The following is a 25,000-nucleotide window of genomic DNA, read 5'->3' as shown; positions in this document are numbered from 1 at the left end:
CTAAATACTCGTACACTGAATACTTATTGAAAAAAAATGCAATTGTTGTTCCTCCAAAGGCAGCACTTTAAGCTTCAAAATGTAAACTGAAAGCTTAAAAAGAAAGAAAAAAAAAAAAAAGGAACCAGCATACACAGCTTTCCTGAAGAGCATAACTAAAAAAAAAAAAATAAATATTCGTCTGGTGCTATGTAACGTAGTGTGGACTGCATAGTTGTAACCTACGAGAATAGCCGAATATCCTGCCCTTCCCCCTTTATCTTTACCAATCCCTGTTGCTCAGTCTTCCGCTCATTGTTCTTCTAAAAAAAGACAGTTGTCAGACTTCGTAATTGGATCGTCAACAGGTCAGAGGAACGTTTGAATGAAGGAAAGCACAGAACACGGTGGAGGTGAGTGTGGCAGGTTATTCACTATAGACCATGACGTCCCGAGTGAGAGGTTGGGCATTGTGTTTCTGTGCTTCATGCTACCCTGATCTTTGATGTCCAGTGACGTGCGTGCAGTGCGGAGTCCATGCCAGCCAGAGCTTTCTTTCTTTGTGGGGTGCTAATACCAACAAAACCAACCGAGGCACGCACTCATCATCATCATCATCATCACACACACACACACACACACACACACACACACACACACACACACACACACACACACACACACACACACACACACGTTTATCAGAAGTGAAGGCGCATGTATAAGACGGTCTATTGTGTTGAGTTAGTTGTTCCAGAAATCAAACCGAGAAGCCGAGCGGTGGCGGCGACTGTGACCATCTGAAGCTTGCGCCATTGTGTGTAAGAGAGAGAGAGAGAGAGAGAGAGAGAGAGAGAGAGAGAGAGAGAGAGAGAGAGAGAGAGAGAGAGAGGCGATTTTGCTCAATGAGGCCACAAGAAATGCGAAAAATAATAATAATAATAATAATAATAATATTTATTGGTCACGTAACATACATAAAATTTGTCTTGTGTGTTTTCATAAAAGATTGAATCATTCATGCAAGGTCTAAAACTAACAGGTCTTATTAATCTAAAATATTCATACTCACACGATTAAGAAAAAAAAAAAAAAAAAAAAAAAAAAAAAAAAAAAATATATATATATATATATATATATATATATATATATATATATATATATATATATATATATATATATATATATATATATATATATATATATATATATATATATATATATATATATATATATATATATATATATATATGTTACAGTCAATACCTGAATCCAGACAATTTGTAAAGTGACTTATTTTTTCAGGCAATTTGTGAACTGCCTGGTTAGGTTAGGTTAGGTTAGGTTAGGTTAGGTTAGGTTAGGTTAGGTTAGGTTAGGTTAGGTTAGGTTAGGTTAGGTTAGGTTATAACCTAACCTAACCTAACCTAACCTAACCTAACCTAACCTAACCTAACCTAACCTAACCAGGCAGTTCACAAATTGCCTGAAAAAATAAGTCACTTTACAAATTGTCTGGATTCAGGTATTGACTGTAACATATATATATATATATATATATACGAGTATATATATATATATATATATATATATATATATATATATATATATATATATATATATATATATATATATATATATATATATATATATATATATATATATATATATATATATATATATATATATATATATATATATATATATAAAACTCGTTTGGAAAGAATAAAATAATAAAAAATGGAGTACATAAAAAGATAACTGGTAACTGGTTCCCAAGCCTTGGTATAGTTAGCTATGATATGTTTAGAGGGCCACTATTTAAAATTCTGATACTTGCCGGCACAAAGGACTTACACAATCTGGCTATTCTACATTTTGATGATCTCAGCCTTTTCCCTGAGGGTAACTTTTGGTAATGGCCGTTCAGTGGATGTGTTACGTCATTGATAATTACTTCGCATCTCTGTAGAGAGAACTTTCTGTATATATCCATCAATGAATTGATATTTTTTACGCCTAATTTTGCACAGTTTTTGATTAATCGGGTTAGCTTATTTTTAGAATCAGAGCTACAATTACCATACCAACATGTGATGGAAAATGAAATGACTGACTGCACTACTGCTGTATAGAATAACTCCATAATTTTACTGTCAATCTTAATTTTCTTAAGTTTCCTCATGAAATGCATTCTAGAATTAACTTTTTAATATATTGCCTCGACATTACTATTAAAATTGAACCCATTATCTATTACTGTGCCGAGGTATTTGTATTCCTTAACTGTGTCAACGAGTTCTCCGTTTATGTACAGCGGCTGTTGGGCAACTGGCAAAGTGCTGAAATCTATTACCATTTCCTTTGTTTTCTTAACATTAAGTTCAAGGTAGTTTTCCTTACACCACTTATGAAAACGTTCCACTTCCCTCCGATACATATTGTCATCGTTGATACAAAGGCTGACAAGAGCAGTGTCGTCTGCATATTTAAAAAGCTGGCAATCATTGGTCTGACATCGACAATCACTAGTGTACAGAGTAAACAAAATGGGAGACAACACACATCCCTGTGGAGCACCCGTGTTTGTAACAATTTTTCCTGACTTTGTATTGTGAAATTTAACATACTGATGTCTGCCTGTGAGAAAATCAGTGATCCATAGGATTAGCTTGGCATTTACATTCATAGTATTTAATTTTTGCATCAATATATGTGGTTGAATGGTGCTGAAGGCACTGGAAAAATCTACAAAGAGAATTTTGACAAAGCGCTTACAGTTCGAGGTATTTGGTTTATCAATATGGCGAAGCACAAAATCTATAAAAGACAAAGTGGCATCATCTACACTACGATTATTTGTGTAAGCAAATTGAAAAGGGTCCATGAATTGTTTGACCTGTTCACAAAGTATTGTCTTCACTATTCTCTCCAAGCATTTCATCATAATGGAAGTCAGAGCTACAGGGCGATAATCATTTTTACAAGTTGGTGGAGATTTCTTGGGTACTGGTATAATTTCAGAGGTCTTCCATAGAGTTGGTATGCAGGCATTATCTAGTGACTGCTGAAATATTTTACACAGGGCAGGTGCTAGGGGATCCTTACACAACTTGAGTACATTACCATTGATTTTGTCAGGCCCAGCAGCCTTACCAGTTCTAATAGAATGTAAAGCCTTATGCACATCATGGACCGAGATGACAATGCGTGAGTCATTCATGACACGGTTAAAGTCCCTTAAATGAGAACGTTCAGCAGAGAAGTCTTGATTATCAAACCTAGCATAAAACTCATTAAGGTCATTACAGAAATCTGTCACATTTTTCACTACACAGTGAACCGATTTATCCATACCGGTCAATTTCTTAATACCATGCCAAGCTGATTTTGTATCACTTTTAAACAACTTTTCCACCTTGTCTTTGTATCTATTTTTACATATATTAATTGATTGATCGATTTCTTTTTGGACGCTTTTCAGTTCAGATACATTGTAATCAGTACGAATACGTCTTTTCTTATTCAATAAGTTCTTTAATTCTTTCGTCATCCACGGTTTGTTATTTGGGAAGCACTTAACGGTTTTTTTTTGGTACAATAATATCAATAAAAAAATTCAGGTACGAGCTTAGCACATCAACATTATTATCAATAGAGGCATTTTCATCAAATAAAACATCAAAATCTGTACATTCCATACAACCCACAAGGGTATCAGTCACATCACTGTTCCAGGTTTGTATTAGTTTTTCTGTTGGTTTGCTTTGTTTCAGTTTTTGTTTATAAACGGAAGTGAGAAGACACAATCGTCGTGATCGGAAATACCTAATGGTTTCAGTTTTCTAGCTAAATAACTATTTCTGATATTACAGAAAAATAAGTCTAGCATTCTATTATTTCTTGTAGAGAAAGTAATAAATTGTTGATAATTAGGAACACATTTCTTATATTATATTTCTTATATATTAAAATCGCCTGTAATGATTTTCACAGCATCTGGATTATCATTTTCCATGTTACAAACAGCATCAATTAAACAGTTTTCAGCAGCCTTCACATCAGCACTTGGTGGAATATATACAGTTGTGACAAATATCTTCGTAAATTCGCGAGGTAGGTAAAAGGGTCTGAGCGAAAGAGTCAAGTATTCGACATTTTCATCACAATGCTGATCATAGACCGTGACATCTGTACACCACCTGCTGTTCACATACACACAAACTCCGCCGCCAGCTGTCTTCCCAGAGTCTTTCGTCCTATCACCACGATTCAAGGTAAAACCATCTATAATAAATGCAGACAATTCCTCCTATGTTCCAATTTTAATCAGACAAGGGGAGAAGTGATGAATCTTTCCACACCTGCTCACGTCTCCCAGTCTCTCCTTCCCGGAACTACTGCAGGATGTCACTTTTAATACCGCGTCCCCCTGCAGTGGCTCGTAATCTTCTGTAACTACCGAACACTCACACTTACTTTTTTGTCTCTTCGTTTCGTCGGCGTTTTGAGACTTCCCTCAACGATATTTACTTTTATTCTACATCCCTTTTTTTTTTTGTATCTGGATCGGTCAAACAACTACCAAGAATTTTCTTTGAGGTATATATATAGATAGAATTTCAATGGTGAGAGTTTCCATGTTTTTCTTTCCATTTTTTTTTTTTTCGTTCTTGGTATCCCTTTGCGTGTCCAGGGAGTTGTGTTGTGTGGCACGTACAAAATGTTTCAGGCAATACAATGAAAAATTACAGGATTCCTTGGGAGAGGCATAGAGTGTCGGGTTTTCTGGTGCTGCATGAAAGGAAACGGAGATATAAGGCGTTGTTGAATGAGGGTATATAAAGTCTGAGGCAGTAATATTGAACACGCGTGCGTTGGAGAAGATGTGAGTTCATTTGTTCGTGACGCTTGATATGCATGTTTGTATATAAAAAAAAATAAATAAAATAAATAAATAAATAAATAAATAAATAAATAGATAACAATAAGATGAAACTCGTTAGGTAACAGTCGGGTATTATAATGAAACGATGTAATATATAGAAAACTGAATGCAAATATCTTTATTCGTGATATATAAATTTGATATACGAGATGGTGAACGTAGAAATGTCCAGTTAGTGATGGAGAGCATTGTAAAGTTGGCTGTTTCCGTCAGATATGAATATGATGCAAGAATGCCTTCAGAGTTACACGGTGTGGAGAGAAGCTTTGGTTTGAATTCTTATACTTCAGTGTGCGTGTGTGAATTCTTCCTACACGAAGGCTTTACGTGGTGAGCAAAGAAAGTCTAGTAGGGCAGAAAAGGCAAGTCTCGGTATATTTATGCTGAAAAAAAGTTACAGGGGAAAACATAAAAAAACATAAGAACATACGACCAAGCCTACAAGTGGCAGTCCCTGTATGAAACACACCTACCAATTTCCACCTAACATCGTCGTCCATAAATTTATCTAATTCTAATCTAACAAATTTAATTTCATCTAAGCTCTGCGAACTTGCTTACATTTAGAGATCCAGCAAGACACAAGTATATTCAGGTATAAAGATATAAAATTACACAAGAAACCTGGCCAACCGGGTATTGCCTCCACACTATGGACAGCGTTCACGGGACTTGATAATCTACCTTCAGCTTTAGTCAACCCTACACGTTTTTCTTTTTTTTCTTTTTTTCACAGTTGACACTCATTCTTTTTAATTTTACCTTCTTCGCTTTTTTTTTAACATCCTTTTTAATCAACACTTGCTAACAAAAACTCATCCATGTTGACAGGAAATGCAAAGCGTCAGTCGTGGACCACTCACTGTTTGTTTGGCAAAACTAAGAAACACAAATATTCAGTCAACACACTGCACAATATTTCATATATGTAAAAAAAGTACTGAAATAAAAAGCAGGAGTTGAACACACCAGGAATATGAAACTGAACTATTCACAACTGCAAAACATTTAGTCCTCCCCTCACTTTTCTATTTACATTCATCCAACCATTTATGTAGAAACAGAATCATAGATAAAAGCCCCAGCTTGCGGCAATATCACTACATTTATTGAAGCAAATCTTGGGTGTGATCTCTCGTCTACTTACTTAAACAATCGAATTTGTATTCCCTTTTGATTCTTTTCTTGATCCGCGAAAATAAAAGGAAAACCGCAGAGGGTGATTCCCCCTTTATACTGCTGGTAAAATCAATTATGTAAATATTTTTACACTAGTGTAATTGCTGACTCTATTTAAAAGTTTCGTGAAAATTAGCTTAAGCTGTGTCTACAATCACATTAAAAACTTCCTTTTTATATGGATTTCTTTGAAACCATTCAGATCAGTGACACCAATTTCTCAAACATTTACTCGTAGATGAGGAACATGTCGCACGAGTTGTTCTTTATTAATCTACATGTTTCCATTCAATCACACTGTATACAAACGTGACAAGTTAGGGTGTTCCACGTATAATATTCCAGATGAGTGAAGAAAGGAGCGGCGAGAAAGTCCCTCATGACTTATTTTCACCACCTTAAAGTCAACATCTCAGTTTCCCACGAAGCCCCATGCACACAACACTGGAGAGCAGCAGTGAAGAGTCCAAAGGAAGGATCTGTCCATAGCTTCCGAAGAGGAATCTTGAACACACAGTGCCATATAAAAGGATCTCAGGTGACAAAAATGTCTCTCAGAGGGGACCAGAAAACATGGGAAGTGTGTTTTGGTAAAGGAGAAATCGTAAAACCAGAAATTTACCTAAGTGGGAAGGAAAAGCTGCGTTCTGACAAGACATTCATAATTAATCATAATCTTCTAAGGCTTTGGTGTTCATCTTGGTGTGATTGGTAACATGTGGGTTTGTATAATGCTTGATAGGCTTTCCACACGCTCGATCCCCTGCAACACGCCTCCCTTGTCCACTTTATCCCGGTGTTTTCATTAATTCCCAAAACTGGACGTGACATTAAGGGTAAGGCATGATCTTAATCTCTCTTTCTCTTAATGTCCACATTCTTACAGTAGTAGCAGCATTTGTAGTAATATGCGTAGTAGTGGTGAATGTAGTAGTAGTAGTAGTAGTAGTAGTAGTAGTAGTAGTAGTAGTTAATAATTAGGTATAATAAAAATAATGAGAAAAACAAGAAAAAAACAAAACAAAGCAAAATACAAACACCTAGGGAAAGTATTGGGAGTTCCTTCATCCATACATTGCTATTAAACATCTGTATACTCTTGTTTATCTCCTTAATTCTAACAGTCACTTCGCATCCACGGATTTCTCACTTGAACGAACACCCAAACAATACACGGCTTTTCTGGTGACTAACCCGACAAATGTTGCTTCGTGACTGTTAATATTTAAAAGTTGGGTTACCTACTTTCGTTTATTACTCGTAAGTCACGATTGGATTGTACATATTTTCTACCAAGACAATTTTTTTTTTTTTTACTTTTTTTTTTAAATGCAGCAAATTTTTATCCTACCCTGATCTTCCTTCATTCATCCGATGTATATACGTATATCAAAAAGATCTGGGAACGTTGATGACATCGGACTGTTTAAATTGGTTTAACATATATATATATATATATATATATATATATATATATATATATATATATATATATATATATATATATATATATATATATATATATATATATCGAATACACATATTCTCTCTCTCTCTCTCTCTCTCTCTCTCTCTCTCTCTCTCTCTCTCTCTCTCTCTCTCTCTCTCTCTCTCTCTCTCTCTCTTTCTGTCTCTCTCTAAAAGCTTTGATAACTAACTGCCCAGTCCTTCACCTCAGTCATCGCAAGAGCAAGTCTATCTGCCAACTGTAAAAATTATTGTGATTGCCAGCAAATATATTGGTGCAGATATTTTGTCCCTTGAAGTATTGCCAAACTGATACTGAAGGCCAATTTTTTCCTCCTTTTCCTGCTGGAACAGAAAAAAAAAAAACATACATAAAATTTAAGTGAGCCAGCCTGACATATCCGTAAGTCATATACTTCATAATGCGAGGTCAGAGTTTAAATAAATTCTGCCCTTGACCTTGACCTCTATTACAAGAAGAGAGATAAAAATAAAAAAGATGTAAAAAAGAAGAAAAAAAAAAAAAAATCATCAAATTTAAGTGAGCCAGTTGAAACAACGCTACAGCTTCACCATTACTGGCAAACCTCGCAAGACCTTTTACGAGCGAACGTCACAAGGCTGGGCAATACCGCGCACTGCAGGCAGCGGCTAATAACATAATCTCGCCAGGTGACACGTTCCCCGGTGCAACACACCCACCAGAGCACTTTAATTTTCGTTATTTTCAAGATTATTGCGCTACTTACACCGAATGATTATTTATTCATAAGCATGTAAGAAGAGCAGCTAACGAGAGGAGGAGGAGGAGGAGGAGGAGGAGGAGGAGGAGGAGGAGGAGGAGGAGGAGGAGGATAAAGAAGAAGAAGAAGAAGAAGAAGAAGAAGAAGAAGAAGAAGAAGAAGAAGAAGAAGAAGACGAAGAAGAAGAAAAAATGAGGTAGAACAACAACAACAACAACAACAACAACAACGACAACAACAACAACAACGACGACAACAACAACAACAACAACAACAAAGAAAAAGAAGAAAACCCATGCCTGTATTCAGAATTTCTCGTCACGTTCTTAGGGGGAAGGTGATTACCGCTGGCATGCCCTCCCTTCCCATACCCTGGAGACATTTCCGGGGGACACTGTAATGAAACCAGCAAGACAGTGATGTCCATGAAGGCGGCACATACAAGCCCTTCTCGAACTGGTGACTGACTGTCCCTCTTTGACAGATCATGGAGTCGCTGCACCAGGAAGTTTTGAGGTCTTGTGTACTAAGAAGCCGCAAGAAAGTGCACGTGTTTGCTAAATTCTTGCCGAGTCCACCGCAATGAGCATCTCAGCATGACGCACAGGTAGTGGCGATGAAGTAGAGGGCAGAATGCAAACAGAAGTACTCATAGTTTTACCAGTATAGTGAAGTCTCGTGTTGTGGGACTGAAGCAAACTTTTATATTTCCTTATGTCTGGCCTACTCTGACGCCTCTCTGACTCCTCGTGACTTTTAAGTTAACCCAGTCCATAGTAGGCGGGTTTTTTGGGTGATTCCCGTAGTCACAGGCCTATATTTTTGTACCACTGCGCCTGACGGTACACTTCTCATCGGTGCTTCCAGAGGCAAAGTGGATGGACAGCATTTGGTCTTCGGCTGCTTGGTGATTGAAAAATTATGTACATCAGTTTCCATGAGGAGTTGAAATTTATGATATAGCAACTTGTGTGCATCTTACATAAGCCGAAACTTGTATTTTGTAGGGAAATAAAACGTTGACTTTTCGCTCACACATATAAATTTATTGCTGAATATACAGTGTTGAAACAGGTGTCAGAAGGATTCAACCGACAGTGGCCGCTGGCAACTATACGCTATTGAGGCATTCGATGGTGGTGCAGGGATGTACATCATTGCGCGCGCGCGCGTGTGTGTGTGTGTGTGTGTGTGTGTGTGTGTGTGTGTGTGTGTTACTTCAATAATCTTATCATGGTATTAGAAAGAAACAGACGTAAGAAAATACTGAAATTAAAGTATGACCAAATAAATTCATGCAAATGCATTTATGGATGCCTGTTCAGCCGTCTTTTTCTTTCCTTTGAAATAAAATAACCAAGTGTCCAGAAATGAGTTGCCAAACAGATATTTACACTTTAAATTTTATGATTCATTAGAAGTTTGTGAAATAAGAGTAGAATAATTATATGAAATGGTTATCATATGACTCCTTGACATCACAGTCAGTGAATAAATAAAAGAAAGAAAGTCTGTCACAAATAAGTGTTCACGTAAAGCGGAAAAACCAGATTCCTAGTTCATTTTCCAAGGAAGGAAAGAAAAGGTTTGTTGATTTTGTCACCAAGATCAGCTACGTAACAATATCCTTCGTCACATAATGTTCTCGAAAACAAAAAAACTATAACATAGTTACTCTATAATACAACGAAGATTCGATCAAAGGTCCCCCAGTCACACCCGCGGGGGGCCTTCTTATGAGTCAGTGCCGTCCGTCGCTCCAAGTATCATTGCGTTAAAAATGGAAAGCCCGCGAGTGACGAGAACGTCGCCATGGAAACCGCATCTATCATACGAGCGAGGCAGTGTCACGGGGAGTGTTGGATTCAGAGCCACGCGATGGGACAGCCAGGAAAATAGGACAGGAAAGGATAAAGATGAAAGTTGTATTTCTTCCCTTTACAATATGATGATGTCCATTGTGGCTTTTTAAGGTGGCGCAGTGAAGGTCCTGAGCTGCGTGCTGACCCCTCTGCAAAACCTCTACGCCATACCTCCACTATCTTCAAAAGTCTCTAGTTGAGCTAGTTGAAGTTACACGGAGTTTTTTTTAGATGTTTTTACGGTTTACGTGATATATTAACACTTTTTGCATTATTAAAAGGAGAGACAGTCTTGAGAACCTGCCTAACATCTCTGTGGCCTTCGAAAATAATCGTGGTGAGAAAGCAAGGCGTTTATGGATATGGGCTCTAATGTGACTGCCATGCCCAGCAGCGCGCCATTCCCTCCTGCAGCCCTGCCCACTCGCCTGACGGAGGTCAACGCCTCCTGCCTCATTCTGTATTAATCCGCGCAATCATTTCCTCGAACACAGTGCTGAATGGCGTCAGGGGGTATTCTGGGTACCTCTTTATGTGGAGATGCTGAAGCGGAAAAGCGTACGTGAGCGATGAATATCCTCAAAACGCAGAATATTATGTACAATGCTGGCGGTGCTTTGAAAAATATGTAATAGATAAAAGCGAGCGTCATTAAAGCTGTCAGAAAATATGGGAATTATAGGGGAATGTCCTGTGTGTGTGTGTGTGTGTGTGTGTGTGTGTGTGTGTGTGTGTACAGTTGGTTCGTCATCTGCTACACATGCGGAGGGAGATGCCGCTCCTGTGACGTCCACAAAACCCTTGCACCGTTACTGCGGAGACGTGAGTGATTAACTGAAGGGCGCGGTTGGCAGGTGAGGCATAAAGAGGAGGGTGGGGCTGATAGTGCTGCATAATGGCTGGGATTCAAATAGGGAAGGTGTTGCATACAGAGTGAACTGGAAGGTGCTGCGAAGCCTGGTTGGAATTCAAGCTGCGTGGAGGAGGAGGAAGAGAAGGAAGAGGAAGAGGAGTGTTACATACGAAATTCACCCTTTATTGGAAAAGCTATTGTTTAAGTCTCCTATTTATGCAGCAGACGTATCGTGCTGCGTAAGGTGCCTGCTACATAGATGGCGGTGAGAGGGATTGCTAATGAGGAAGTAATAAGCTGGATACCAATTGTCCCCTTCATCAATACATGTCAGAGTGGATAGACACCATTAATCGTGGCACTCAGTAAGCAATCATGCCCTTATGGTGGCGGAGGACGAAGCACCGGCGTGGTGGCAGTCACAAAGCAGCCGGAGGGAGGGAATGGTGTGTAGCGTTGGCGTTGTAATGTGGCAGCTTCATGTTGTCATCCGGTGTTCTTTTCTTAGCTGACATTCCTCTGGCACGTGCAGTACTTATCCCAAAGCCAAGGATTTCCTCATGCTAGTCCAAAATAATGCGAGAACAAAGCAGTAGTCTTCACGCAGCATCCCAATTGCTAAAAGGAGGCTCCGAGGTATCTTTCATGAGCTTTTATGTTACTTTGATGCTCCTTATAGACGTGGAGTGTGGGTTAGTGTGGTGTTATTTGGTAAGAGTTGTTTCACTGTTACTATCTTTAAAATTGACTTCAATCTTACTAATTACATGGTTCAAGTTCACGCCAAAATTTTATTCTCTCTCTCTTTTCAGAATGTTTCACTTTCAGAAAGTCTTGTTTTGAAAATATCTCGATTTTAAAATATATCTCTGTAAAAATGTCTCCTTCAATATGTATCCCTTTTACAGTGCCGAACCTTCAAAATGCCTCACTTTCAGAATGTCTCTTTCAAAATGCTTCCCTTTCGAGATGCCTCACATTCAAAACATTTCTCTTTCAAAATGTTTCCCTTCCAAACTGTCTGTCTTCCAAATTGTCTCCCTTTCAAACAATCTCCCTTTCAAAATGTTTCCCTTCCAAATTGTTTCCCTTCCAAATTGTCTCCCTTTCAAAATGTTCCCCTTTCAAACTGTCTCCCTTGCAAAATGTTTCCTTTCACAATGCATCACATCCGAGATATTTCCCCTTTAAATATTCTCCTTTTCAAAATGTTTCCCTTTCAAATTGTCTCCCTCGCAAAATCATAATTTCCAAACCTCACATTTCTCGCAGTACTATTTTTCAAAGCCACGCCGACCTCCATTCCAGGGGTCACTGCTGTGTTTGTTACCGGTGAGTGAGAGAAAACGGAATCGACATGAATTTGAAGTCTTATTAATTATAAACACTTCACCAATCCTCTTAATAACTCGAACTCGGGATTTGTAAGTGCATATCAGGAAAACAACTTCGCTAACCCCCTTTTTTTTTTTTTTACTTTGAGAGACATGACGCGAAAGAAAAATAAAGAATAAGGGAATAAAGGGAAAAGGACAGAACAATAAAAAAAAGGGAGGGATGGCAAGGAAAGGATAACAGGAAACACGGGAACAACAACAACAAAAAAAAAAGTGTAGGAATAACAAGGCACAAAATACAAGAATGAATAATAAAAAAGACTGTGTGAAATATCCTCAACACTTTCAACGTTAAATGAAAAGAAAAGAAGAAAAAAAAAAGTCCAGATAAGTGAAAACAAGAGTGGTGCACCAAACAGAGACAGAAGCACCGCGTCTCCAAACATCATTTCACCTGCACTTCACTCACGCACCAGTCAAGTCTCGTGAGCAGTTATTTCGTGAACTATTTCCCCTGATTTATATTTATATCTACTTTGATTTATTTTTTTAATGATTTATTTATTTATTTATTTATTTATTTTATTTATTTATTTATTTATTTTTTGCCAGTTTGAGTTCTGTTGCCAAAAAATAGTTAGGAGAAGGTTCTTTTGTTACACACACACACACACACAGACACCTACACACACACACACACACACACACACACACACACACACACACACACACACACACACACACACACACACACACACACACTTTGGTCATGCATATATCTCAGAATCCATATTCGCTACCTTTCTCTACCATTTATAGTTATCTACATACAAACCGCCAATATTCTCACCAACAAATATTCCATCTTTCAGAATTGACAATTACTCTCAGCAGATTAATTTTCACGCATGATTTCGTTCACTTTTTTTTTCTTTTGTCACAATGGCGCAATTTGTTCCATTCCTCATAGAACCTAATGAGGGATGACGTATGTAGGCGGTGGATTGTGAGCTAGTTTTTCTCTCTCTCTCTCTCTCTCTCTCTCTCTCTCTCTCTCTCTCTCTCTCTCTCTCTCTCTCTCTCTCTCTCTCTCCCAGGACAAATACAAATATTCATAGTAGTGAGCTGATATTCAACAATTTACGGTGAAACTCGGAGGCGATGATATGAAAACGTTGCGTGACCTAAAATCATATACGCATAAAGACAACCTTTCATCTCGAGACTCACAGACGCTGCCATTCGTATTCTTTAATATGAAAAAGAAAAAGACTAACGCAAAATAAAAACAATACATATACCAGATTTTCCACAAAAAAAAAGACTGTCCCATTTTCTCTAATAATTTTTCCTTTTACCTTTTTTTCGTGAAGGAAACGCTCAAGTCGAAGGAAGAGAAAGGGGGAAAAAAAAAAGCGAAGTGTAGTCCACATTTTCGCAGCACAAGGGTTGAAATGTGATACTAGTCAGCTCCGGCATAACAGATGAGTATAATGAACAGAATGCTTGAAAATGTCAGACGGCGTGGCATGTGAAATGTAAAAGGGTAGTGGGATGGGAGACAAATAGGCAGGTATATATAAGTTACGTTTTTAAGGATAGATGGTAACCTCACCCCCACAGGTAACAATGCTGCATAAATTCATGTAATCATTTTCTAGCAGTACAATGCTCGTAGGAACTGTTCCCTCTGAGGCAACCCTCCACACACTGCGGTGCCACAGATGAGAGCTGTGGTGGAAGACATGCAGAGGACGTAGAGGACGACAGCCAACTTGTACCTCGTATATACCTGAGGACAGCAGTGCAACAGAGCCAAAGGTATGAGAACACTGCCTATACGTCTCTCCCAGTCTGGAGAATTTAACACAGCACCTCTCAGCTGTGACCAGAGCGCACTACCCGTTTTGATATATGATGCCCTGAAGGAGACTTGTCTGACACATCTGTACCTTGGGTTAGACAGTTCGCTCTTAATTTCTACTTCCTGTCATGACATGTCCTTTGCTCGCGCTAGAACAGACAAAAGGTTACTTTTTGAGATTCTGGCTGGTAATTATTCTAACGCAATTCAGCTTCGAAATATTGAAAGTGGAACAGTAAAAAAAAAAAAAAAAAATGTTGACAACTACTGATTTGATTTTTTTTTTTCAAATTGGAAAAGCAAATAAACTACAGAGAAAAAAAAAACGAAACACTAATTCGACTCTCGCGAACAGAATATAGCGTGTTCACTGTGCCTTAAAAAATTTGTCTGTTTTGTTTGATAAAATCATACTGTACTTTATCTGGGTTGCTTTATGTCTGTCGGCATGAACTGGGAGAGGAGTGGTGGGGCAGAGATGCACAAGGCCAGGGAAGGCAGGGGAGGCGATGAGAACGAGACAAAAGAGGGGTGAGAAAGGTTGCGAAGAGGGGGAGGGCGCGATGGCCCCCTCGCGGCTTTCGAGAGTTGGCACCAGGAGAGGGCGCCAGAACAAAAATAAATAAATAAATAAATAAGTAAAAAACTTTTCCCCTCACACCGCAGATTTGTCGTGTTTCACTTTCATGTTCCGTGTGCAATTGTGTAACATTCGTGTGTGTGTGTGTGTGTGTGTGTGTGTGTGTGTTTCAGGAAGAGCGACCCACATATTCCAGGCCTGATCTCTCTATCCCAAAACTCACAGAAACACACACACACACACACACACACACACACACACACACCAGATGCCTCACATGCTGTGCCGCCGCTGGCCATTTGGCCACCACGTGTGCAGTTTCTACCATGTTCTGTGTGTAAGGGAGGGTGGGTAAGTCGGCCTACAGCTGCTAACCGGGAGCATATCAAAGTCTTTTCACAATTTTCACTCGAAAGTTGTTAAAAGATCAGAGGTTGCGGGTTCTTGTGGTCTATTTAAATCAATAGGAATTGAACAAGTCATCCGAAATCACAGGACGTCTTACCTTTGATGTTTATACAATCTCCAAATCTGAATATTCTGTACATCTTAATAATGGAAGAATTAATCAGGATTTTGACTTCATCTTTTTCACTTGTAGATCCCAAAAATTTCTTCTTGTTTCGGTATTTCTTCCTTTCTACGACATAAACTGTTTCAAAAGAGGAGTGTCAAGACACCTTTGAAACTGTTCTCTTTTCGTTTAATTCTGAGAGCAGCATTGTTAGATGGCTTTTTTTTTTTTCATAAATTTTTATAGCCTTAGGCAGTCCCACTGATGCACAAAAATATTCAAATTTTCTTTGCAATCCAGACGCGACATATGATGATAACATTATGTTCTGGGCTTGCATGTACACAATATACTGCAAGAATAAAGTACACCATACGCGAAAAAATGAATGTAGAATACTTAATGAACATTTCGAAACATTACAACTACATACTTACCTTAATAATATTACAAACCAGACTCAAGATACTCAACCTGCTGACGAGGAAAAGCAAGAGAAAAATGTGAAGATTTTGTGGTAGTATAACCGGAAAGACTAATCCATTTTTGCAGCAAAGCTAGTCAGACTAGAGACTACAAAATAAATACAGAAAAATCACCTGTCAGTTCCACGTCGGTCTTTCAAAGTAGAAAAGTTAAAGGGGAAACGTAATGAGACGGATAATGTTCAAGTGTACCCTGTTTTGAGATCGTGCACACGTGGCCCTCTCGCCTCCACAGCCCTCGCCGCCATTAGAAGGGTCAACGAGCCCACGGTATGGAATAACTGTCTGACAAAATAATGTTTATTTCACGCACGCCGTTAAAAGGAAAAAGAAAACGTCAACTTTACTGAAGTTAAGCTGTGAAATATCCATCCAAGCTTCTTTTGTAAAGGTTCAAATGAAGGGTACACACACACAAACACACACACACACACACACACACACACACACACACACACACACACACACACACACACACACACACACACACACACTTCAACAGTTATTGACACTAAATGGAAAAAAGAAAAAAAAATCTTGAGCTTCAAAACCTGTACAGACGGAGAGAACAGGTGCTCACTGCCTGCTCCTTCAAGCAGTCAGGTGAATAATCATACCTCAGTCTGATATGGATGAAAGAGCACCACAAGATGAGGAATGGACACGGAAGTAGAGGACGTGAAGACGAATGGAGAGAGGACTGTAAGGCTTCCGAGGCTCGAAGTTCGTGACCAGAGGAAGGACAGAAGATACATATGATTAGGAGGAGTTGCAGAGACGTAAATCATGAAGGCGGAGGGTGCGGAAGAATAAGGAAGGAAGAATACAGAATGAGGAAGAATACGAAATAAGGAAGAATAAGGAAAAATGAAGGAATAAGGAATAAGGAAAAATAGAAAAGAATAAGTTAACGTCAACTAAGACTACATTTTCTCATTTTCTGGCAAACAACAGACCGAATCGGACTTTAGATAAAATGAAAAGTTGCATTGGGACCGTACTGGCTGTCGGGGTACGAGAGATTAAAAGTAAAAGATGCAGAAGGTCGATTTTTCACTGTCTGACATACTTCCCAGGGCCAAAGTTAACCGAACTGTAATTTCGTGATCGTGGGAAAATTAATAAATATATGAACAGAATTAAAACAAAATATAAAGGTGATTAATTTCGGGAAAGGGAAAGTTACGAAACCACTCTTTTGCAGAATCGTACGCTCACTTTCCTGGTTGTCTTGGTGGTCGCTTCCATTCTTTGCTAGTGCGGGAACGCTGTTTAGTAGTTTATATATTCATACGTTCCCTTTACTGTCGTGTCTAATGAAGGGCAATGTCGTTTTTATGGACAGCTGTCGAATTTACTCTACTCGACAACATAGAAAAGAAAAAAAAAATCACTAACAGCGGAATTTGAATGACGAGAGTATACTTTTTCTTTCAGTTCATCTCTTACTGCACAACATTTCACTCGTTCAAAACATCAGTACAATAATCAATACACACGAATCTCAAGAAAAAAAAAACAAAAAACAAAAAAATGAACACTAACATGAGAAAAAAAAAATGATGTATGAATGCCATGAACTACATAAAAAAAAAAAAAAAAAAAACATTAATGCATTCCCACGCTACCTGAGGAACAATGCACGCCAGGCTCATCCTTCGTCACGTGTATCTGTGCCAGGGACGCCCGCGGTAATTACAGCCTGTCCGGTGATGCATAGAAGCCAACACATCCACTGGCCTCACTTAAATTCATTACAGCGAACTTTACATTCACATCAAGTCTAAAATATTAGAGATTGAAAAATATTGCATTAAGGAAATCATGCAACTGAGGATAATGTCACGACACTACATGTTCTCTCTCTCTCTCTCTCTCTCTCTCTCTCTCTCTCTCTCTCTCTCTCTCTCTCTCTCTCTCTCTCTCTCTCTCTCTCTTTACACACACACACACACACACACACACACACACACACACACACACACACACACATGCACACACAAAGAAAAATAAATAGATAAATAGATACTTTATTGACCGCAAACCTGATAAAAAAATACACAAAAAGATGTTTTGGTAAGGATAGCACACACACACACACACACACACACACACACACACACACACACACACACACACACACTTACACACACACACACACACACACACACACACACACACACACACACACACACACACACACAACACATAAACAAACATTCAAAAACAATATATTCTTTCAGTGTTGTTCTTTTTACCTCTGCAATGACAGCGAACAAATTAAGTGAAACAAACTGCCAAAAAATATGGCAACAATTTATATTCAAAACCAATGAAACCAGAAAAAAAAAAAAAACTTTCACGACTGTCGATACACAAATACTTCATGGAAAGGGAGCTGCTGCTGTGTTTAGGGGCAATGCAAGCTGCTGGATGCTCTAACGGGACACACGTGCGGGGTTTCGAGACCATTAGACCAAGAGCAAATATTTGTAATGAGACCATTGGACGCTAGAGAGACTATCTGGGATTTCCTTTCCCCGAGGCATGGAAGAGAGAGAGACAAAGATGAATCCATGACAGTCTTCCGTCGCAGTGCTGGAGCCGTTCACTTATATACATTTACCAGCCGCCCCGTTGAGAATAAAAACAACCCAGTCTTCACTTCAGAAACACGAGGTGGATTGTGTAGGTGGATAAAAACACTGCGAGCTCAGAATTATGACGGTCACATTATTTTAAAACGAAACATAATTCAATGTCTCCTCACCACAACACTTAAAAACACCTTCTGAAATGTAAACATACATCAACACGACCGAGACTGTTGTTCGCCCAGCAGACAACAGGGAAGGATTAGACAGACGTAATCTGAGGCTCCGGCAAGAGTGGATAACGAAGCATTCCCATTTCCCGGATGTGTAAAGTAAATTGAAAATATAACAAGAGAATATTGTTATCATTGTTATTATTACGTCCTCCTTTTCCTACTCCTCTTCCTTCTGCTCCTCCTCTCCCTATTACGACTACTACTACTACTACTACTACTACTACTGCTACTACTGTTTATCATATATTGCCTTTACTTTAAAATCACGACTTCACTACAATGTTCAGGTCTCCAATTGCTTTCCCTCACCTCCACCCACGCAGCAAGCAGATCATCAACACAGCTGTCAATACATATTCAGCACTCAGTTCTACACTCCAACGCACTGTTGCATTATCGGTGGTGTGGGAAATGATAGGTGTGTGTGTGTGTGTGTGTGTGTGTGTGTGTGTGTGTGTGTGTGTGTGTGTGTGTGTGTGTGTGTGTGTGTGTGTGTGTGTGTGTGTGTGTGTGTGTGTGTGTGAGGGTTGGTTTGTCTGTCTGTTCATATATATGCCTTTGTTTTTGTATGTACCTATGTATGTATGTATGTATGTATGTATGTATGTATGTATGTCTTTTCTGCGAGTCTAACTTCAAATTGTCTCTCTAAAATGTTTGTTTCTCGTCTGCTTGTCAATCTTTGTCTATCTGTACGTGTGAATATGTGTCTGCCTGTCTGTTTGCCTGTTTTCTGGTCTGTCTTTTACTTGTCTCTCTTAAAATGTATATCTATGTTTATCACTACGGCTGTCTGTCTGTCTGTCTGTCTGTCTGTCCCTCTTATCTGTCCATCTGTCCTACATAAACTGTGAACCTTCTCTGCATTTGGAAGCAACAATACGCAACCAAACACTCGGTGACATTCATTTCATTACATTTATATTCAGTTCAGGAAATTCTATTCTATTTCATTCTCTCTCTCTCTCTCTCTCTCTCTCTCTCTCTCTCTCTCTCTCTCTCTCTGTTTTTAACCTTTTGTATATTTTATTCACTAAGGACAAAAGCAAGGCCAGGGGAAAAGAAAAAAATGAAAAACTAATTGTGTCTCTCCAAAAAAATGAAAAGAAGAGAATATGTTTGCACGTGGCCTGAAACTCTTCCTTTAAGCATCGTCAAATCATTGCAAGGGGCCGATGCAGACTCAGACCTAGAACTCCAATCATAGAGTTACAAATGACTGAATGACATGAGAAATTCCACTCGTAAATTCACTTCTCCACATATTTGCTACATGATCCATTACCATGAATATAACACCAGAAAAATATAAAAAAAAAGAGGACATAAATAATAAGATACTGGTCTGTGTGTGTGTGTGTGTGTGTGTGTGTGTGTGTGTGTGTGTGTGTGTGTGTGTGTGTGTGTGTGTTCTTAGGTAAGCTTCAGTACGTCTGGGTCCGTTTGAGCTTGGTCGATACTTTCTGCAACAATGTCTTGGAAAGGAATCACCCCCAGACAGTACAACACAAAATTCAAAAAGAAGAGTTCCGGTGCAGCCAGGCGAGCTATTGGGTACCCGAGGGAATGGGCCTCGAGATACGAAGGGAAAAAAAATCAATATATGTAAAGGAAATATTAACGGGAACTGGTTATTGTCTTTACTTACCCACTGTTACTTAGATAAAAAGTAAATATAGATGGAGAGATAGGAAACATACAAACTGAATACCTTTTAGGAAAAAAAAGCATACGGAAACCAAAAATACTTCTGCAGGATCAAAACACCACTGAGGAAACAGCGCGAGTTAGTAAGCAGACATGTGGGTGGTGAAATGGAGTTAGCATATGAGAGCAACAAGTCCACTCACCAAAACTAGACCAAGATACTAAAAAGCCGGTGATGTGAGTGAGAAAAGGATGCCCTATAAATACGAACAGAATTACAGAATCTGGCTAGCTTGATCACAGAAGTAACGAAAGCCCAAAATTAAAGGACACGGACAAGAAAACGATTTTATAAAGGTCAAATTGAGCTAAGACAGACAGATAATGTTTCTACTGATAAAAATAAATAAATGAATAAATAAATGTTTACTTGCTTTACGAACAAAATTATGTCTATGATCGTAGTGAATCAAAGTAAGGAACCAGGAGCCAGGAAGAAGACGAATGTTACCATCGAGTAAAGATCTCATTCATCAATGTCAAGACACACCAATACCGCCACGCGAGCATGATCCCTGGCCTTCCTCCTCGCCGATACAATCCATCCTGACTCTCCTGCCACCCACCCATGTACCGGCCTTCTGTTCCCTCACACCATGCTGCCTCCATGTAAACACCCACGCTGTCCTCTCACTTGTCCATCTATCAACGTGATCTTTTCCACTTGTACCTACGAGTATATACTCTTCCCCCTTGCCACCCACACACCAGTCTCATGTTGCTTTCTATCTTAAACAATTGCGCTGCCCTTCCACTTGTCCAATTATCATGTTACCTTTTCACTTGTATCCTCTCTCTCGCTCTCATCCATTTCTTCCTGCCATAGTTAAAGTTTCTTTCTTCTAAATGTAGGATTTCCTCTTCCTTTAACAACTTATCTTGCCTTTAGCCAGTCTTTCCTTCATTGAGCCTTGAAATTAAAGTAAATAGCACTGAAATGCGTTCTTAAGTTCTGTTAGTACGCATTTCAATCCTTATTCTCTTATCTGTAATCATGAACACTATAATATATGATAAATTTTCTGCATTTAAAGGAAACAAGTCTTTCACATGCTCCAGTCATCTCAGTATTAGTATATAATATCCTCTCTTCATCCTAGGCGGTCACTCACCTCGTATCTCCAAATTCAGCAATTAAAGTTGGTACTTCATTATCTGTACCGCCTGCCACAACTTCGCTATGCTAACATTTTTATGCTTACATTTTTATTCATATATGCAAAAGAAGGAACTGAAGAGACGGGGAAGGCATCGTCAAAGGGATAGACATGATTATAACTTTCAAGAGGTCATTACAGTAAAGTTTGGCTATTTTCTTTCTCCGTAACCTACTCTGGTCTGTACAGTTATAAACAAATCAAATGAATAACCATCTTATGGGATAAATATACAATTTTATGAAGTTACAGGGAATTCCAGTGTTTCCTCCTATTTTTCACCTGAATTGTTTCAAGAGGAAGGCTTCAAGACACTTCTCAAATTTATAATAATAATTTTGACTTCACTTTTTTGGCTCCTTCAGTGGTCATTTTCTTCTACCATTTTGTTACTCTTGGCCTGAGCTCTTTTTACATAAAAAAAAAAGTGGAAAAAAACACCCTTGCTATATGTAACGCACTGAACGTGATATGCCCGACGAAAACAGTCCATTGTCAATCTTTTTCCCTCACTCTTTTTCGTTTATTTTTCTTTTACCGTTTTAATTAGTCACTCAGCGCAGTGTTATTGAAGTTCTTTCCATGTATTTTTGTTTGCGCTTCATGGATGAGTGATCTTTTTATTTGTCTTCATCTTTATTCCTTTAGTCACGTTCTTTGTTCAGCGTCTTCATATATCGCCCTTAATTTTTCAACACACCGCTCTCCTCCTCCTCCTCCTCCTTCTCCTCTTACTACTACTACGCACTCCGCACTCTCGTATTCGCTACTTAATTAGTTCCGACTATTATTTTCCTCGGTGCCTGTTATGATTATATCCTTTCATCTCCTCCCTTTCATTCCATTATTTCTGTTGCTTTTTTTTCCTTACCCTGAGCATCACACGTGTACATCAGCCACAACTGCTCTGCTCCCATCGTGTTGTCACTTTTACGCACTTATCCTCCTTCCACATCGCTCCTGCCCTTCCATGTCTTCCATCACTCAACCTTCCTCTCTTCCCCTTCGCCTCTCCATCCTCTCCTCGCGCAGAGAATAGTAACCAAGCACCATTTCCTCCGTTTTCTTTGACCTCACTCTTCTCATCCCAAATAAAACTAAGGAGTTCATAGCGATGATAAAATAACGCTGCCCAATATCCTGATACTCCCCCGTCAATAACAAGAACAGGTAAGAAAAAAAGGGTTACTAAAAATATTGAAAAACCTTCCTGCTTTCCCTGCAGCGCCTGATGAACGAGGCGGCGGCGGCGGCGGTGGTGGTGGTGGTGGTGGTGGTAAAAGTGTTCCTACTACACCCTCCCGCCCCAAGGGTCCTCTATATCATAATTAACTTCCCCTATCAGCCATGCAGTTCCCGCACTCTATAAATCACCTGACTGCTAAAATATATGAAGTTTAGTGTATCACTATTATTGTTATTTTTATTATTATTATTATTATTATTATTATTATTATTATTATTATTATTATTATTATTATTATTATTATTATTACTATTATCATTATTACTATTATTATTATTATAATACAACTACTACTACTACAACAACAACAACAACAACTACTACTACTACTACTACTAACAACCGCTCCCTCTTACTCTCTTTAACGACAGTCATGATAGCAGCGTTGTTAGTAATACTAGAAGCAACAAATAGTACTAGCAGTAATGAACAGTGTTGCTGTTGGTAGTGGAATAGCATAAGCAGCAGCAGCAGCAGCAGCAGCAGTAGTAGTAGTAGTAGTAGTAGTAGTAGTAGTAGTAGTAGTAGTAGTAGTAGTAGTAGTAGTAGTAGTAGTAGTAGTAGTGATGGGAAAGGCTTTAAAAGTACAAGTAGATAAAAGAGAAACACAATTTTTCCACTTACTTTTTTACTTTCCAAGTAACACCTTTCTCTCTAAGCGTTTATTAAATTGTCCTTTATATAAGAGTTCCCATGAACTCTTCCCTTACCCTTAACACTTTCTCATCTTCTCTTTTCCAACACGCGCTTCCCTTTAATACTTGCAGCTTTTTTATTACGTCGACTTTTCCTACCATAACTGAGAGAGAGAGAGAGAGAGAGAGAGAGAGAGAGAGAGAGAGAGAGAGAGAGAGAGAGAGAAAGAGAGAGAGAGAGAGAGAGATGAATGGACGGACGCAAAAACAGACAGACGGGCGGGCAGAAAGCAAGACAGACAGGCAGACTCAGACAAAACAATGATATCAGGTTACTGGAAACAACGGTATATGGATCAGTGTTCATTACTGGCTTGTGGAGAATTCAGAGTTCAGACAGACAAATAGACTGACGTGAACGGAATAAAAAATAAAATATATAAAAAACTTACGAATCTGATGAAAAACATATATAAACACGGACTATAATTGAAAACAAGAGATGTGAATGAAATACACGAAGAACGACAGGCATGGGGTCACACAAACGGACGGACTGACATGACAAACAGTACGACTCCACTTCTGTTGTTGTTGTTTTTCTTTGTTCCTTTCTTTTTTGTGGAGCGGTACTGCATTTTTTTAACTTCTTTTTATCTTTAGCTTGTCTCCCTATTACAAAAAACAAACAAACAAAAACAAAAAACACTCATAAGAGAGAATGCAATATATCTGAAACCCAGTCCTTCTCATTCCCTCTCATCCCTCCTCTTTTCCTTCCTTTAACTACAATTTCGCATCAACACACACATTAATTCCCCACTATTTAGGCTGCTCTTCCATCTCCGGTGTATTCAGCAAATTCTAACACCAGCAGTATTTATCCTCCTCCTCGTTTTCTTCTTATTTTGCTTCTCTTCCTCCACATTCTGCTGCAGCCCCCTATACTTTTCCTGCCGCCCTCACTCGTCTATCATCTTTCTGACATCCTCGCAAGCCACCCAGAAAAGACCCTGCGAGCCCATCTCTCTCTCTCTCTCTCTCTCTCTCTCTCTCTCTCTCTCTCTCTCTGCGAATGGAAGGAAAGAGAGAGAGAGAGAGAGAGAGAGAGAGAGAGAGAGAGAGAGAGAGAGAGAGAGAGAGAGAGAGAGAGAGAGAGAGAGAGAGATTTACTAAAGAAAACTAAAAACTCTCCTAGTTCCCCGAAAAAAAAAGAATAACAGTAAGGAATGAACTCACTTAGACACTGAAAAAAAACTATCTGAAAAAAAAAAAAAAAAAACACTTTACTCTGCTTTATATGAGAGAACTAATAGTAGGCTTGGTGCAATTTAAGGTTGGATTCAGGTTTAATGAAGATGTCACTAAAGGCAGAAAAAAAAAATCATAGTTAAAAGGCAAACATAAGAGTGATAAATACATGCGCGCCAGTGGACTAAGTGCCCTGAAAGAGAACAGAACGCCGGCCTTGATATCATCATTGTGTGACTGAAAACACGCGCGGTAACCATTCATTATTCAGTAATTTACAACAGAAACGCCAAATACCTGAAATTCAGTAGTTCCAAATGTGTTATGCATGTGTCGCCAGCCTTCATCTTTTAGCAGTTCATT

At 38.7% G+C, this 25,000-nt stretch overlaps 1 protein-coding gene across 5 annotated transcripts in view; it reads right to left on the bottom strand.

Moving 5' to 3' along the window:
• The window catches only part of LOC135091114 (uncharacterized), a 544,598-nt gene that overhangs the window by 60,436 nt on the left and 459,162 nt on the right, over window positions 1-25,000 (bottom strand). The gene's annotated exons all lie outside the window — the stretch shown is intronic.

The sequence above is a fragment of the Scylla paramamosain genome, chromosome 3, assembly GCF_035594125.1.
Source record: "Scylla paramamosain isolate STU-SP2022 chromosome 3, ASM3559412v1, whole genome shotgun sequence".
Classification (NCBI taxonomy): Eukaryota; Metazoa; Arthropoda; class Malacostraca; order Decapoda; family Portunidae; genus Scylla; species Scylla paramamosain.
The sequence above is the reverse complement of the archived record's forward strand: the minus strand, read 5'-3'. Positions and strand labels throughout refer to the sequence as shown.